This window comes from Apodemus sylvaticus, chromosome X, assembly GCF_947179515.1.
Source record: "Apodemus sylvaticus chromosome X, mApoSyl1.1, whole genome shotgun sequence".
Lineage (NCBI taxonomy): Eukaryota > Metazoa > Chordata > Mammalia > Rodentia > Muridae > Apodemus > Apodemus sylvaticus.
In genome coordinates this window covers 51,070,100-51,089,533 of record NC_067495.1, presented here as the reverse complement: position 1 = coordinate 51,089,533, position 19,434 = coordinate 51,070,100, and the positions used below count along the sequence as shown (strand labels likewise).

Genomic DNA, 19,434 nt, shown 5'->3' with positions numbered 1-19,434 from the left:
AAGAAGAAATGCAAAAAAAACTTAAAGAAATGCAGGAGAACTTGAGTCAATAGGCAGAAGTCATGAAAGAGGTAACACAAAAATCTCTTAAAGAATTACAGGAAAACACAAACAAACAAATGATGGAACTGAGCAAAACCATCCTGGATCTAAAAACAGAAGTAGAAACAACTAAGAAATCACAAAGGGAGACAACTTTGGAGATAGAAAACCTTGAGAAGAAATCAGGGGCCATAGATGCAAATATAAACAACAGAATACAAGAGATGGAAGAAAGAATTTCAGATACCGAAGATACCATAGAAACCATTGACTCAACAGTCAAAGAAAATGCAAAATGCAAAAAGCTTGTATCCCAGAACATCCAGGAAATCCAGGATACAATGGTATTATAGGTATAGATGAGAGTGAAGATTTACAACTGAAAGGGGCAGCAAATATCTTTAACAAAATTATGGACGAAAACTTTCCCAACTTAAAGAGAGAGATACCTATGAATATACAAGAAGCCTACAGAACTCCAAACAGACTGGATCTGAGCAGAAATACCTCTCGCCACATAATAATTAAAACCCCAAATGCACTAAGCAAAGAAAGAATATTAAAGGCAGTAAGAGAAAAAGGCAAAGTAACATATAAAGGAAGACCTATCAGAATCACACCAGACTTCTCACCAGAGACCATGAAAGCTAGAAGATCCTGGGCAGATCTCATGCAGACTCTAAGAGAACACAAATGTCAGCCAAGACTACTATACCCAGCAAAACTCTCAATCACAATAGATGGAGAAACCAAGACATACCATGACAAAACCAAATTTACACAATATCTTTCCACAAACACAGCTCTACAAAGAATAATAGGAGGAAAACTCCAATACAAGGAGGGAAACAACACCCTGGAAAAAGTAAGATAGTAACCTTCCTTCATCAAACCCAAAAGAAGATAATCACTCAAATATAAAAATAACATCAAAAATGACAGGAAGTAATAATTTCTATTCCTTAATATCTCTTTTTTTTATTCGATATATTTTTTATTTACATTTCAAATGATTTCCCCTTTCCTAGCCCCCACCCACTCCCCCAAAGTCCCGAAAGCCCCCTTCTCTCCCCCTGTTCTCCCACCCACCCCTTCCCACTTCCCCGTTCTGGTTTTTCTGAATACTGCTTCAGTGAGTCTTTCCAGAACAAGGGGCCACTCTTCCTTTCTTCTTGTACCTCATTTGATGTGTAGATTATGTTTTGGGTATTCCAGGTTTCTAAGTTAATATCCACTAATTATTGAGTGCATACCATGATTCACCTTATGAGTCTGGGTTACCTCACATAGTATGATGTTCTCTAGCTCCATCCATTTGCCTATGAATTTCATGAATTCATTGTTTCTAATGGCTGAATAGAACTCCATTGTGTAGATATACCACATTTTTTGCATCCACTCTTTTGTTGAGGGATACCTGGGTTCTTTCCAGCATCTGGCAATTATAAATAGGGCTGCTATAAACATAGTAGAGCATGTATCCTTATTACATGGTGGGGAATCCTCTGGGTATATGCCCAGGAGTGGTATAGCAGGATCTTCTGGAAGTGAGGTGCCCAGTTTTCGGAGGAACCGCCAGACTGATTTCCAGAGGGGTTGTACCAATTGGCAACACCACCAGCAGTGGAGGAGTGTTCCTCTTTCTCCACACTCTCTCCAACACCTGCTGTCTCCTGAATTTTTAATCTGAGCCATTCTGACTGGTGTAAGGTAAAATCTCAGGGTTGTTTTGATTTGCATTTCCCTAATGACTAATGAAGTTGAGCATTTTTTAAGATGCTTCTCTGCCATCCGAAGCTCTTCAGGTGAGAATTCGTTGTTTAACTCTGTACCCCATTTTTTAATAGGGTTGTTTTGTTTTCTGGAGTCTAACTTCTTGAGTTCTTTATATATATTGGATATTAGCCCTCTATCTGATGTAGGATTGGTGAAGATCTTTTCCCAATTTGTTGGTTGCCGATTTGTCCTCTTGATGGTGTCCTTTGCCGTACAGAAACTCTGTAATTTTATGAGGTCCCATTTGTCAATTCTTACTCTTAGAGCATACGCTATTGGTGTTCTGTTCAGAAACTTTCTCCCTGTACCGATGTCCTCAAGGGTCTTCCCCAGTTTCTTTTCTATTAGCTTCAGAGTGTCTGGCTTTATGTGGAGGTCCTTGATCCATTTGGATTTGAGCTTAGTACAAGGAGACAAGGATGGATCAATTCGCATTCTTCTGCATGCTGACCTCCAGTTGAGCCAGCACCATTTGTTGAAAAGGCTATCTTTTTTCCATTGGATGTTTTCAGTCTCTTTGTCGAGGATCAAGTGGCCATAGGTAATATCTCTTAACATCAATAGACTCAATTCCCCAATAAAAAGACATAGACTAACAAACTGGATAAGGAAACAGGACCCTACATTTTGTTGCATACAGGAAATACACCTAAATGTCAAAGACAAAAACTACCTTAGAGGAAAATGCTGGAAGACAATTTCCAAGCCAATGGTCTCAGGAAACGAGCCGGAGTAGCCATTCTAATATCAGATAAAATTGACTTTCAACCGAAAGTCATCAAAAGAGACACTGAGGGACACTTCTTGCTGGTCAAAGGAAAAAACCACCAAGAAGAACTTTCAATTCTGAACATCTATGCTCCAAATACAAGGGCACCCTCATTTGTAAAAGAAACTTTACTAAAGCTCAAAGGACACATTGCACCTAACACAATAATTGTTGGGGACTTCAACACTCCACTCTCCTCAATGGACCGATCAGGAAAACAGAAACTAAACAGGGACACAGTAAAACTAATTGAAGCTTTGGACCAATTGGATTTGACTGATATTTATAGAACATTTCACCCTAAAGCAAAAAAATATACCTTTTTCTCAGTACCTCATGGTACCTTCTCCAAAATCGACCATATAATTGGTCACAAGACAGACCTCAACAAATACAAGAAGATCGAACTAATCCCATGCCTCCTATCAGGTCACTATGGTGTAAGAGTAGTTTTCAATAGCAACAAAAACAACAGAAAACCCACATACACATGGAGGCTAAACAATACTCTACTCAATGACACCTTGGCCAAAGAAGAAATAAAGAAAGAAATCAGAGACTTTTTAGAATTTAATGAAAATGAAAGCACAACATACCCAAATCTATGGGACACAATGAAAGTAGTGCTAAGAAGAAAACTCATAGCCCTGAGTGCCTCCAAAAAGAAAATGGAGAGAGCATATACTAGCAGCTTAATGACACAGCTGAAATCCCTGGAACAAAAAGAAGCTATTTCACCCAGGTGGAGTAGAAGACAGGAAATCATCAAACGCAGGGCTGAAATCAACAAGTGGAAACAAAGAGAACAATACAAAGAATCAACGAGTCCATGAGCTTGTTCTTTGAGAAAATCAACAAGATAGATAAACCCTTAGCCAGACTGACCAAAGGGCAGAAAGAAAATATCCAAATTAACAAAATTAGGAATGAAAAGGGAGATATTACAACAGAAACTGAGGAAATCCAAAAAATCATCAGATCCTACTACAAAAGCCTATACTCAACACAACTGGAGAATCTGGAGGAAATGGACAATTTCCTAGACAGATAACAAATACCAAAATTAAATCAGGACCAAATAGATCATCTAAACAGTCCCATAACCCCTAAAGAAATAGAAGGGGTCATAGAAAGTCTTCCAACCAAAAAAGCACAGGACCAGATGGTTTCAGTGCAGAATTCTATCAGACCTTCAAAGCAGTGTTAACACCAATACTCTTCAAACTACTCCACAAAATAGAAACAGGAGGAACACTACCCAATTCCTTCTACAAAGCCACAATTATGCTGATACCAAAACCACACAAAGATCCAACAAAGAAAGAAAAATTCAGACCAATCTCCCTCATGAACATCGATGCAAAAATACTCAATAAAATTCTTGCCAACCGAATCCAAGAATACATCAAAACGATCATCCATTATGATCAAGTAGGCTTGATCCAAGGGATGCAGGGTTGGTTCAATATACGGAAATCCATCAATGCAATCCACTACATAAACAAACTCAAAGAAAAATAAAACACATGGTCATTTCATTGGATGCTGAAAAAGCATTTGACAAAATTCAATATCCTTTCATGCTAAAAGTCTTGGAAAGAACAGGAATTCAAGGCCCATACCTAAATATCATTAAAGCAATATACAGCAAACCGGTAGCCAGCATCAAATTAAATGGAGAGAAACTTGAAGCAATCCCACTAAAATCAGGGACTAGACATGGCTGCCCCCTTTCTCCTTATCTTTTCAATATTGTAGTTGAGGTGCTAGCTCCAGCAATTCGACAACATAAGGAGGTCAAAGGGATTCAAATTGGAAAGGAAGAAGTCAAACTATCATTATTTGCAGATGACATGATAGTCTACCTAAGTGACCCAAAAAACTCCACTAGAGAACTCCACAGCTGATAAACAACTTCAGCAAAGTGGCAGGTTATAAAATCAACTCAAGCAAATCAGTGGTCTTCCTATACTCAAAGGATAAGCAGGCTGGCAAAGAAATTGGGGAAATGACCCCCTTCACAATAGCCACAAACAGTATAAAGTATCTTGGAGTGACTCTTACCAAACATATGAAATATCTCTATGACAAGAACTTCAAGACCCTGAAGAAGGAAATTGAAGAAGACCTCAAAAAAATGGGAAAACATCCCATGCTCATGGATTGGCAGGAACAATATAGTTAAAATGGCCATTTTGCCAAAAGCAATATACAGATTCAATGCAATACCCATCAAAATCCCAACTCAATTCTTCACAGAGTTAGAAAGAGCAATTATTAAATTCATCTGGAATAACAAAAAACCCAGGATAGCTAAAACTATTCTCAGCAACAAAAGAAAGTCTGGGGGAATCAGTATCCCTGACCTCAAGCAATACTACAGAGCAATAGTGTTAAAAACTGCATGGTATTGGTACAGTGACAGGCAGGCAGATCAATGGAACAGGATTGAAGATCAAGAAATGAACCCACACACCTATGGCCACTTGATCCTGGACAAAGGGTCTGAAAACATCCAATGGAAAAAAGATAGCCTTTCAACAAATGGTGCTGGTTCAACTGGAGGTCAGCATGCAGAAGAATGCAAATTGATCCATCCTTGTCTCCTTGTACTAAGCTCAACTCGAAATGGATCAAGGACCTCCACATAAAGCCAGACACTCTGAAGCTAATCGAAAAGAAACTGGGGAAGACCCTTGAGGACATCGGTACAGGGAGAAAGTTTCTGAACAGAACACCAATAGCATATGCTCTAAGATCAAGAATTGACAAATGGGACCTCATAAAAGTTCAAAGCTTCTGTAAGGCAAAGGACACCATCAAATGGACAAATCGGTAACCAACAAATTGGGAAAAGATCTTCACCAATCCTACATCAGATAGAGGGCTAATATCCAATATATATAAAGAACTCAAGAAGTTAGACTCCAGAAAAACAAATAACCCTATGAAAAAATGGGGTACAGATTTAAACAAAGAATTCTCACCTGAACAACTTCGGATGGCGGAGAAGCATCTTAAAAAATGCTCAACTTCATTAGTTATTAGGGAAATGCAAATCAAAACAACTCGGAGATTTCACCTTACACCAATCAGAATGGCTAAGATTAAAAATTCAGGAGACAGCAGGTGTTGGCGAGGATGTGGAGAAAGAGGATCACTCCTCCACTGCTGGTGGGGTTGCAAATTGGTACAGCCACTCTGGAAATCAGTCTGGAGGTTCCTCTGAGAACTGGGCACCTCACTTCCAGAAGATCCTGCTATACCACTCCTAGGCATATACCCAAAAGATTCCCCAGCATGTATTAAGAATACGTGTTCCACTATGTTCATAACAGCCCTATTTATAATTGCCAGAAGTTGGAAAGAATCCAGGTATCCCTCAAGAGAAGAGTGGATGCAAAAAATGTGGTATATATACACAATGGAGTACTATTCAGCCATTAGAAACAATGAATTCATGAAATTCTTAGGCAAATGGATGGAGCTGGAGAACATCATACTAAGTCAGGTAACCCAGACTCAAAAGATGAATCATGGTATGCACTCAGTAATAAGTGGATATTAACCTAGAAAACTGGAATACCCAAAACATAATCCATACATCAAATGAGGTACAAGAAGAACGGAGGACTGGCCCCTTGTTCTGGAAAGACTTAGTGAAGCAGTATAGAACAAAATCAGAACAGGGAAGTGGGAAGGTTTGGGTGGGAAAACAGGGGGAGGGAAGGGGACTGATTGGACTTTCGGGGAGTGGGGGGTCCAGAAAAGTAAAAATCATTTGAAATGTAAATAAATATATCAATACATTAAAAAAATCCTGTAAATCCACCAGCATGGCAGATTTTTCCATTTTCTGAGGTCTTCTTCGATTTCCTTCTTCAGAGAACTGAAGTTCTTGTCATATAGATATTTCACTTGTTTAGTTAGAGTCACACCAAGATACTTTATATTGTTTGTGGCTATTTTGAAGGGTGTCATTTCCCTAACTTCTTTCTCAGCCTGCTTATCCTTTAAGTATAGGAAGGCAACTGATTTGCTTGAGTTGATTTTATAACCAGCCACTTTGCTGAAGTTGTTTATCAGCTGTAGGAGTTCTCTGGTGGAGGTTTTCGGGTCACTTAAGTAAACTATCATGTCATCTGCAAATAGTGATAATTTGGCTTCTTCCTTTCCAATTTGTATCCCCTTGACCTCCTTATGTTGTCTAATTGCTCTAGCTAGAACTTCAAGTACTATATTGAAAAGATATGGAGAGAGAGGATAGCCTTGTCTAGTCCCTGATTTTAGTGGGATTGCTTCAAGTTTCTCTCCACTTAGTTTGATGTTGGCTACCGGTTTGCTGTATATTGCTTTAACTATGTTTAGGTATGGGCCTTGAGTTACTGTTCTTTCCAAGAATTTCAGCGTGAAAGGATGCTGAATTTTATCAAATGCTTTTTGTGCATCTAATGAGATGATCATATGGCTTTTTTCTTTGAGTTTGTTTATGTAGTGGATAGCAATGATGGATTTCCTTATATTGAACCATCCCTGCATCCCTGGGATGAAGCCCTACTTGATCGTGGTGGATGATCGTTTTGATGTGTTCTTGAATTCGGTTGGCAAGAATTTTATTAAGTATTTTTGTATCAATATTCATAAGAGAAATTGTCCTGAAGTTCTCTTCCTTTGTTGGATCTTTGTGTGGTTTTGGTATCAGCATATTTGTTGCTTCATAGAACGAGTTGTGTAGAGTTCCTTCTGGTTCTATTTTGTGGAATTGTTTGAAGAGTGTTGGTGTTAGGTCTTCTATGAAGGTCTGATAGAATTCTGCACTGAAGCCATCAGGTCCCATGCTTTTTTTCGTTGGGAGACTTTCTATGACCCTTTTTATTTCTTCAGGTGTTATGGGACTGTTTAGTTGATCTATTTGATCCTGGTTTAATTTTGGTGTCAGATATCTGTCTAGGAAACTGTCCATTTTCTCCAGATTCTCCAGTTGTGTTGAGTATAGGCTTTTGTAGTAGGATCTAATGATTTTTTGAATTTCCTCAGTTTTTGTTGTTATATCTCCGTTTCATTTCTAAGTTTGTTAATCTGGATACTGTCTCTGTGTCCTTTGGTTAGTCTGGCTAAGGGTTTATCTATCTTGTTGATTTTCTCAAAGAACCAGCTCCTGGTTTTGTTGATTCTTTGTATGGTTCTCTTTGTTTCTACTTGATTGATTTCGGCCCTGAGTTTGATGATTTCCTGCCTTCTACTCCTCCTGGGTGAAATAGCTTCTTTTTGTTCCAGGGATTTCAGCTGTGTCATTAAGCTGTTAGTGTATGCTCTCTCCATTTTCTTTTTGGAGTCACTCGGGGCTATGAGTTTTCCTCTTAGCACTGCAGTGGAAGAGTGTTCCTCTTTCTTCACATCCTCACCAACACCTGCTGTCTCTTGAGTTTTTAACCTTAGCCATTCTGACTGATGTGAGGTGAAATCTCAGGGTTGTTTTGATTTGCATTTCCCTACTGACTAATGATGTTGAACATTTCTTAAGGTGCTTTTTGGCCATCCAAATTTCTTCAGGTGAAAATTCTTTGTTTAGATCTGTACTCCATTTTTTTAATAGGGTTATTTGTTTCCCTGGGGTCTAATTTCTTGAGTTCTTTGTATTTATTGGATGTTAGCCCTCTATCTGATGTAAGGTTGGTGAAGATGTTTTCCCTATTTGTTGGTTGCAGTTTTGTCCTTTTGACAGTGGCCTTTGCCTTACAGAATCTTTGTAATTTTATGAGGTCCATTTCTCAAATCTTGATCTTAGAGCATAAGCTATTTTTGTTCTGTTCAGGAACATTTCCCCTCTGCCCATGTCCTCAAGGGATTTCCCCAGTTTCTTTTCTATTAGTCTCAGTGTGTCTGGTTTTACATGGATGTCCTTGATTCACTTGGAGTTGAGTTTAGTACAAGAAGGTCAGAATGGATCAATTCACATTCTCATGCATGCTGACCTCCAGTTGAACCAGCACCATTTGTTTAAAAGGCTATCTTTTTTTTCCCACTGGATATTTTCTGCTTCTTTTTTGAAGATCAAGTGCCCATAGGTGTGTGGATAGATTTCTGGGACTTCAAATCTATTCCATTGGTCCACTTGTCTTTCACTTTACCAATATCATGCAGTTTGTAACACTGTTACTCTTTAGTATTGCTTGAGGTTTGGGAAACTGATTCAACAGAAACTGAGGAAATTAAAAAAAAATCAGATCCTACTAGAAAAGCCTATACTAAACAGAACTGGAGAATCTGTAGGAAATGGACAGTTTCCTAGACAGATATCAAACACCAAAATTAAATCCAGATCAAATAGATAATATAAACAGCCCCATAACCCCTAAAGAAATAAAAGGGGTCATAGAAAGTCTCCCAACCAAAAACAAACAAACAAACAAACAAACAAACAAACAAACAAACAAAACACAGGACTTCAGTGCAGAATTCTATCAGACCTTCAAAGAAGGCCTAACACTAATACTCTTCAAACTATTCCACAAAATAGAAAGAGAAGGAACACTACACAACTCATTCTACAAAGCTACAATTACACTGATACCAAAACCACACAAAGATCCAACAAAGCAAAAGAACTTCAGGCCAATTTCCCTTATCAATTTTGATGCAAAAATACTCAATAAAATTCTTTCCAACAGAATCCAAGAACACATCAAAACGATCATCGACCATGATCAAGTAGGCTTCATCCCAGGGATGCAGGGATGTTTCAATATAAGGAAATCCATCAATGTAATCCACAACATGAACAAACTCAAAGAAAAAAAACACATGATCATTTCATTATATGCTGAAAAAACATTTGACAAAATTCAGCATCCGTTCATGCTTAAGAGGTTTGAAATTATTATTATACAAACCTTCTCTTGCTTGGTTAGAGTTACACCACGTTATTTTATATTATTTGTGAAGGGTGCCATTTCTCTAAATTCTTTTTCAGCCTGTTTATCCTTTGAGTAGGGGAAGGCTACTGATGTGTTAATTTATATATCCAGTCACTTTGATGAAACTGTTTATCAGATTTAGGGGTTCTCTGGTGGAATTTAGGGGTCATTTATATGTACTATCATATCATTTGCAAATAGTGATATTCTGACTTCTTCCTTTCCAATTTGTATCCCTTTGACTTCTTTTTTTTTTTTTTATTTTTTTTTTTTTATTTTTTTTTTGCCTAATTGCTCTAGCTAGGACTGGAGTGCTACATTGAATAGGTATGGAGAAAGTGAGCAGCTTTTTCTAGTCCCTGATTTTAGTAGGATTTCTTCAAGTTTCTCTCCATTTAGTTTGATGTTGGCTACTGTTTTGCTGTATATTGCTTTTACTGTGTTTAAGTATGGGTGTTGAATTCTTCATCTTTCCAAGACTTTTACCATGAAGAATTCTTGAATATCGTCAAATGCTTTATCAGCTTCTAATGAGATGTTCACGTGTGTGTGTGTGTGTGTGTGTGTGTGTGTGTGGTGCGTGTGTTTGAGTTTGTATGTAGTGCAATATGTTGGTGGATTTTTGTATATTAAACCATCCCTGCATTCCTGGAATAAAGGCTACTTGATCATGGTGGATTACTGTTGTTATGTGTCCTTGGATTTAGTTTGGGATAATTTTATTGAGTATTTTTGCATTGATATTCATAAGGGAAACTGATCTGAATTTCTCTTTCTTTGTTGGGACTTTGTGTGGTTTAGGTATAAGCATAATTGTGGCTTCATAGAATGAATTGGGTAGTGTTCCTTCTGTTTCTATAATAGATTGAAGAGAATTTGGTATTAGGTCATCCTTGAAGGTCTCATAGAATTTTGCACAAAACCATCTGGTCCTTGTTTTTGTTTTTTTCTCTTTGGTTGGGAGACTATTAATGATTGTTTCTATTTCATTAGGTGATTTGAGACTCATTAGATGGTTTATCTGCCTCTGACTTAACTTTGGTGACTGTTACCTGTCTAGAAAATTGGCCATTTCCTCTGGATTGCACAGTATTGTAGATTATAGGATTTTGTAGTAGGATCTGATGATTTATTTGAATTTAGTCGGTTTCTGTTATTATGTCTCAGTATTCAGTTCTGATTTTATTAATTTGGATACTGTCTCTGTGCCCTCTGGTTATTCTGGATAAGGGTTTATCATCTATCTTGTTGATTTTCTCAAAGAACTAGCTCCTAGTATTGATGATACTTTGTATACTTCTTTTTGTTTCTACCTGGTTGATTTCAGCCCTGAGTTTGATTATTTCCTGACATCTACTAATCTTGGGTATATTTACTTCTTTTTGTTCTAGAGCTTACAAGTGTGCTGTTAAACTCCAGTTTCTTTTTGGAGGCACTAAGAGCTATGAGTTTTCCTCTCAGCATTGTTTCCACTGTGTTCCATAAGTTTGGGTACATTGTGCCTTCATTTTCTTTAAATTTTAAAGTCTTTAATTTCTTTCTTTATTTCTACCTTGACCAAGTTATTATTGAGTAGAGCATTGTTTAGCTTCCATGAGTGTGAGGGTTTTCCATTGTTTTTGTTGTTATTGAAGACCAGCCTTAATCCATGGCAATCTAATAGACTGCATGGGATTATTTCAATCTCCTTGCATCTGTTGAGGCCTGTTTTGTGACCAATTATATGGCCAATTTTGGAGAAGGTACCATGAGGTGCTTAGAAGAAGGTATGTTCTTTTTTTTTTAGGATTAAATATTTTATATATATATATATATATATATATATATATATATATATATATATATATATATACGTTCAATTCATTTGGTTCATAACTTCTATAACACTGTGTCTATCTTTTGTTTCTGTTTCCATGATCTGTCCATGGCTGAGAGTGGGGTGTTGAAGTCTCCCACTATTATTGTGTGAGGTGCAATGTGTGCTTTGCTCTTTAGTAACATTTCTTTTATTGATCTGGTTGCCCATACATTTGGAACATAGATGTTCACAATTGAGAATTCATCTTGGTAGATTTTTCCTTTGATGAGTATCAAGTCTCCTTCCTTATTTTTGTTTGATAACTTTTGGTTGAAAGTCAATTTTATTCAATATTAGAATTGCTACTCCAGCTTGTTTCTTGGGAGCATTTGGTAGAAAATTTTCCAAAATAAAAAATTCTAGCATTTTACTCTGAGGTTGTGTATATCTTTTTCACTGACATGCATTTACTGAATGCAGGATAAACCTGTGTCCTTTTAATGCATTCAGTCCCTTAGTCTATGTCTTTATTTGGGGAGTTGAGTCCATTGATGCTAAGAGATATTAAGGAAAAGTGATTGTTCCTTCCTGATATTTTTGTTATTAGCAGTAGAATTATGTTTTTGTGGGTATCTTGTTTTGGGTTTGTTAGAATATTACTTTCTTGCTTTTACTAGGATGAGGTTTACTGTCTTGTGTTGGAGTTTTACATCTACTATGCTTCATAGGGCTGGATTTGTAGAAAGATATTGTATAAATTTGGTTTTTTTCTAGAATATCTTGGTTTCTACATCTATCGTAATTGTGAACTTTGCTGGGTATAGTAGCCTCATCTGGCTTTTGTGTTCTCTTAGGGTCTGTATGACATCTGCCCAGGACCTTCTGGCTTTTAGAGTCTCTGGTAAGAAGTCTGGTTTCATTATAATAGGTCTATCTTTATATGTGACTGTTTCCCTTACTGCTTTTAATGTTCTTTCTTTGTTTTGTGCATTTGGTCTTTTGATTATTATGTGACGGGAGGAATTTCTTTTCTGTTCCAGTCTATTTGGTGTTCTTTAGGCTTCTTACATATTCATGGGCATCTCTTTCTTTAGGTTAGAAATTTTCTTCTATAATTTTGTTGCAGATATTTACTAGCCCTTTAAGGTAGGAATCTTTACTCTCTTTTATACTTATTTTTCATAGGTTTGTTCTTCCAATTGTGTCCTCAATTTCCTGGATGTTTTTGGTTAAGACCATTTTTTCATTTTGCATTTTCTTTGACTGTTGTGTCAATGTTTTCTCTTGTGTCTTCCATAGCTGAGTTTCTCTCTTCTACCTCTTCTTTTCTTTTGGTGATATTTGCATCTATGACTCCTAATCTCTTTCCTTGGTTTCCTCTCTCCAGGGTTGTCTCCCTCTGTGATTTCTTTAGTGTTTCTACTTCCATTTTTAGATATTGGATGGTTTTGTTTAATTCCTTCACCAATATGGCTGTTTATTCTTGTAATCCTTTAAGGGATTTTGTTTCGTTTCTTCTTTAAGGGCTTCTACTTGTTTTCCTTGTTCTGTAGTTCTTTAAGGTGGTCATTTATGTACTTCTTAAAGTCCTCTATCATCATCATGAGAAGTGACTTTATATCTGAATCTTGCTTTTTCAGTGTGATGGGTATCCAGGATTTGCTATGGTGGAAGAAATGGGTTCTGATTGTGCCAAGTAACCTTGGTTTGTGTTGCTTATGTTCTTGTGCTGGCCTCTTGACATCTGGATATCTCTAGTGCTACTGGCACTCACTGTTTTTGACTGGAGCCTATCCCTACTGTTATCTTGGTTGTGTCTGAACTCCTCAGTGTCCAGCTTTCTCTGTGATCCTAACATCCTGGGTATGAGAGATTATGGGAGTCAAGCTGCCTTTGGGATCCTGCTATGACCAAGCTCCTGAGATTGTGTAATCCTATGATCCTGCAAATGTTAGAGCACCTGGGAGTTGAGCTTCCTCTGGGTGTTTGGGGACTTGGTGCAGAGCTTGAACTTAAGGTCTGCTCAGGGCACCAGCGTAGACTTGAAGGAACCTGTCTCTGGATTTTAGAGGATCCCAGTTATTCCTGGTGTTGGGGGGATGTTGTGGCCTCCTTACCTATGATCAGGAGCATGTTAGAGAACCTGGGAGTCCAGATTCCTCTGAGTGATGTGGGATTGGGTGTAGAACTAGCGCCCATGGTGTGCTCAGGCCACAGGCTCTGACCATAAAGCAGTTCATTGTTTTAATTTTTAAAAAATAGAATGGATAAGCAGTTCCATGCATAAAAATGTATAAAACATTAGCATGAGTTGCAAAAATTAGTAATTTAGGTTACTTAAGACTTAATATAAAATATAAGTATGAATAACTGCTTCATTTTATATTTTGAACCAAAAAACTAAAGTATCTGAATATATCAAAATAAAATATATTCCTCAGTAAATTTTGGCTCTTAGGCAATTACAACATATGGTGGTTTGAATATGAATGGGCTTCATAGGCCCATGGAGTTGAATGCTTAGTAACCATGGCAAGGAATTGTTAAAAAATAATTAGAAGGAATAAAAAGACTGACCTTGTTGAAGTAGGTGTGCTAGTGGGAGTAGGCTTTGAGGTTTCAAAAACCCATGGCCAGGGCGCTCTCTCTCTCTCTCACTCTCTCTCTCTCTCTCTCTCTCTCTCTCTCTCTCTCTCTCTCTCTGTGTGTGTGTGTGTGTGTGTGTGTGTGTGTCTATAACTTTCTGCCCCTGTGTTTCTCTGCCTGCTTCCCTCTCTCCCTCCCTCCATCCCCCCCCTCTCTGCTTATGGATCAAAATGTAGTTGTCAACTATTGCTACAGTGCCATGAGTACTGCAGAGCTCCTGACTTCTCCTGCCTATGAAGGTCATAGACTAAGCCTCTGAAACTATAATCAAGTCTCACCACCCAATTATATGATTTCTTTTATTAGTGCTGCCTTGGTCATGGTGTCGATTTATAGCAAAAAGTACACTGACTCAGACGCAATGTATAAATTACAAAGAGAAGACTTGATCTATAGATCAAGTACAAAAAGAAATCATGATAGAATCTATCAACCTTGCATATATTTAAGAATAAAACACATTGGATTTAATTAACAAATTCAATTCTTGTTAATGTGAAGGATTTTATTATGATTATAAATGCAATGGTTATGTATGAATTAAGATTCATTGTTTGAAATGGTGAAAATAAAGGAAAGGCTAGAGGATAGCAAGATGTCTTAGGAAGTAGAAGTTGATCACTCACTGTAAGATAACAAGTTACAATTGTCTCTCTTTTGAAGTATTTTAGATATTTTTATGTGTTCTTAGGTTGATGAGAAACTAATTGCACTCACTTTGCCATTTTGCCAATAAACTTAGCTGAGAGTTTAGAAATTTAATTATTCACTCAAGAACTCATTAAGCATCAATCCAAGAAAAGTTTGGGTCCTTTAAACCATGATTCATTAGGACTAGTCCAACTAATCTACAAATTAAAAGGAAATAAAACAAGTGTGTACAATAAAATGGAAACATGAATATATTTTTATATGTTGTACAAATATTCATAATTGGTCTTATGTATCCAAACCAAACAAAAAATATCCAGTTCCCAGCAGGCTTTTCTTTCAAGGAGATGAACAAATCAAATCAGATGAACCATATCTCACAGTGGTGGTATCATTTTCATTTATTGATATACTTTAGGGGTGTTATGGGTGTTTGTGGGCTTGTGTGTGGTAAATGTGTACATCTACATTGAAAATATGATTATAAATTGAAAAAGTCAGTGACCAAACAGAAGGGTGGATGCTGTTTAATCACAGCAACAGAAAAGTCACTAATATACATAATTCCTGGAAATGCTTTTCATATAGATCCTAACACACAATATTAACAATTTTACTGCCCAGCATATACACACAAATTAGATTACAACTGCCTGAAACTTCAGTTCTGACAGATCGCTCTCCCTCCAGTTTCCTTTGTGAGCAAATATACTCACATTCATATTTTCTCAGACACACATGGATACACACACACACACATACACACACACACATATGCAGACTGTTGACATGTTATCAACACCTCTGTAATGCTCACCACTACTAATGTAGCTCTCCTTGGCAGAAAACTTGTGGCTCTGGCATTTTCAAAATTTTGAGAATTAAACTCTTTCTATTTCTTCCTTACATAATTGCTCTTTTTCATTGTAGACATTTCACTCATCAATTATAACTATACCAGATATTAAACATTATGTTGCCTTGAAATTATTTCAGCCATAGAATTTAGTCTACTCTTTTTCTTAATTCTTAGGGTCTCATTTTATAATGCTCTCTGGACAAGAGCACACTATGTAAACCAGGCTGGCATTGAAATCACTGAAATTTGCCTGCCTGATACATGTCAATGAAGGAGAAATGCCCATGTGAGTGTAGTTTCTCAGGGATGCCAAAAGAGGGAAACAGATTCTCTAGAGCTGGAATTATAGAAGTTTGTAAGCCAACCCTTCTTAGACTCTTGGGACATTTCCTATAAAAAATAAGGTACATTCTTTGTCATCAGGGAAATGCAAATCAAAACAACAACAACAACAGCAACATAAATCTCTAAGATTCTACTTCAAACCAGTCAGAATGTCTAAGATAAAAAAAAAAAAAAAAAAAAAAAAAAAAAAAAAACTCAGGTGACAGAAGATGCTAGCAAGGATGTAGAGAACACTCCTCCATTACTGGTAGGATTGCAAGCTGGTAAAATGACTATGGAAATCAGTCTGGTGGCTCCTCAGAAAATTTGACATAGTATTACCTGACGACCAGCTATACCAGTCCTGGGAATATACACAAAATTTGTGACAATATATAACAAGGAAACATAGTCCAATATGTTCATAGCAGCCTTACTTACAGTAGCCAGAAGCTGGAAAGAACCCAGATGTCCTTCAAAAGAGGAATGGATACAGAAAATGTGGTACATTTGCACAATGGAATACTACTCAGCAATGAAAAACAATGACTTCATAAAATTCTTTAGCAAATGGATGGGACTAGAAAATATCATCCTGAGTAAAGTAACCCAATCACAAAAGATCACACATGGCATGCACTCACTGATAAGTGGATATTAGCCCAAAATCTTGGAATATACAAGATACAATTCACAGACCATATGAAGCTCAAGAAGAAGGAAGACCAAAATATGAATGCTTCAATCCTTCTTTGGAAAGAGAACAAAATACTCACAGGAGGTAGAGAGTGGAGGGGGACTTGGGAGGGAGAGAAGAGGGGAATGGGGGAGAAAGGGAGCAGAATTGTGTATGGGAAGAGACTAGGATGATAAACAGAGGGATCATAATTAGAACAGAGGTGTGTAGCAATGGGGTATGGGGAACTGAGTGAGAGGAACTGATGTAAAGACCCTAAAAGAATTTTGCTCAGCAGTCGACCTACCCTAGCTTTTCACCTACCTTTCTTATAAAACCCTGATCCACTTGCTTAGGGAATGACACTGCCCACAGTGGGATGTACAGTCCTACATTGGAGAGCAGTTAAAATATTCCACAGAAAAATCCCAGCAACCATTCTGATGGAGGCAATTACTTAGTCTACGTCTGTTTTATCAAGATGATTCTAATATGTTTCAGTTTGACAAAGACCAGTATACTCAGTAAAACCAAATACTAACTAGGTGATGTTTCTAGATTTCAGGCCAATAACTATGGAATAAATCTCCAGACATGCTATAATACCAAAGCTGGCTCCTTCATATTTAACTCCAAGTTGGAGGAAGATTCAGTCTCTACACTGCTAGTATCCAGTCAAATTCCAGAGGTTCTCGACAGTCAGGAATAAAGAAAGACTTGAGTATTTGAAATACTGAGTGAATGCATGCTGTTGATAAAAGCCATCCTTGTCAAGAACCTTGGCTTCAGATCAAGGTTAAATGGTAAAGCCCCCCAAACCTCAGAGGTGAGTCATAGAAGGATACTAAAGTCTTCGTCTAGTCCATTTGCTGATATTGATAGTCAGTACAAAAAAATGATTATTGTAACTTTCAACCTGTGGGTATTTATTGTCTGAAGACTCCTTCCATGTAGAGAATGTTCTTACCAAGAATAGCTCAACCTACCTCTTTGTTGAGCTATATATATTAGCCTTGCCTCCTTCTTTATCTGTATATAATAGTCCCAGACTCTTGTCCATTGGTATGAAATAATCCCTTATATCTGTTAAACTGTACATAGTTAACACACTGAGAATCTGAGGTACTATTCTCATTATAGATCCAAGTTCACCCAGTTGCCATTTTTCTGTGTATCTGTTTTTCTTTCCTTTATGTACATATCACACCAGTCACATCCATCCCTAGAGCCACACTGGATGGAGCACTGGACCTTTTTCAGCTCCTGACAGGTTTCAGTGGCCTCAGGTTCCAGAATGTGCCAGCACAGCTTAAGTGCCTTAATCATCAAGCTGGCTATAGTGTACTAAACTATACACCAGTCACTAAAATGGTTTTGGGTCTGACCAAGTCAGAGTTAGCCTTTATTGACCCGGGCTTCTGACACACCCCAGAACCATGTCAGAATCCATAGCATCAAATATCTGACAGACACTTATTTTAACATATGTTATAGACTTCCCTGATGCTAACCAAATCCTATGCCCTATTCTTTCATGTCAGTCCCTTATAACTCTATGTTCTCATAATTTCAGGCCATGGGATTGTCCCACTAGAACATAGATCTGTAATGTTTCCCATGAACCCAATTGTAGAAGCAGCCTGTGTACCTGGTCCCAAGCTGGTGTCTTAAGACCTAGAACCCATGGAAGTGTCAGGATCAATACCTGCATACCTAGTCCCTTGATCAATAACAACACATATATGCTCTAGGCAAGTGACTACAACTCAAGGCTACAGTCTAATACCAGCGATTACAAGCATATATGAACACCAAAGATACTAGGCACTAGGTACAGAAACAATTCCATATCACCTCTAGCACTAGGCAAATTCAACAGTCCCAAGATCCAAGCTTAATTTGTGAGACCTAGGATCCATTTAAATCCATTTTTTTAAAGACTTCCAGGTCTTGCTCAATTTTGCAGCACACATACTAAAATTGAAATGATATAGAGAAGATTAGCATAGCCCCTGCTCAAGGATGACAATCAAATTGGTGAAGCATTCCACATTATTAAATTTTCTTCATAACCTATTTGGAATTTTTGCTAATAAAGTGACTCTTAAACAAAACAAAACAAAACAAACAAACAAAAAAACAAAACAAAAAACTACAATGTCAGGTGAGTCATCCTATAAATAGTCACTAAACCCCAACACTAGACACTATTATGCCCAACAAGAAGTGGCCACCAAGGAGATAAGAATGGATCAATTTGCATTCTTCTGCATGCTGACCTCCAGTTGAACCAGCACAATTTGTTGAAAAGGCTATCTTTTCCCTACTGTTTGTAGCTCCTTTCCACTGGTTGTAGCTCCTTTCTCAAAGATCAAGTGACCATAGGTGTGTGGGTTCATTTCTGGGTCTTTAATTCTATTCCATTGATCTAACTGCCTGTCACTGTACAAATACCATGAAGTTTTTAACACTATTTCTCTGTAGTACTGCTTGAGGTCAGGAATATTTATTCCCCCAGAAGTTTTTTTACTGTTGAGAAGAGTTTTAGCTATCCTGTGTTTTTTGTTATTCCAGATGAATTTGAGAATTGCTCTTTCTAATTCTCTGAAGGATTGAGTTGGGATTTTGATGGGGATTGCATTGAATCTGAATAATGCTTTTGGCAAGATAGTCATTTTTACTATATTAATCCTGCCAATCCACAAGCATGGTAGATTTTTCTATCTTCTGTGGTCTTCTTGGATTTCTTTCTTCAAAGACTTGAAGTTCCTGTCATACAGATCTTTCACTTGTTTGGTTAGAGTTACACCAACGTATTTTATTTTTTGTGGCTACTGTGAAGGGTGTCATCAAAAACTCAGAAGAAAACAGGTGCTGGTGAAAATGTAGAGAAAGAGGAATACTCCTCCACTTCTGGTTGGGTTGAAAGCTTGTCCAACTACTCTTGAAATCAGTCTATCGGGTTCCTCAGAAAAC

At 37.4% G+C, this 19,434-nt stretch overlaps 1 non-coding gene across 1 annotated transcript; it reads left to right on the top strand.

The window, feature by feature from the left end:
• The first annotated feature begins 18,408 nt into the window (after positions 1-18,408).
• On the top strand, positions 18,409-18,515 carry LOC127675849 (U6 spliceosomal RNA). Its single transcript, XR_007975539.1, has one exon. It is a non-coding gene; the product is annotated as a U6 spliceosomal RNA (small nuclear RNA).
• The last annotated feature ends 919 nt before the right edge of the window (positions 18,516-19,434 follow it).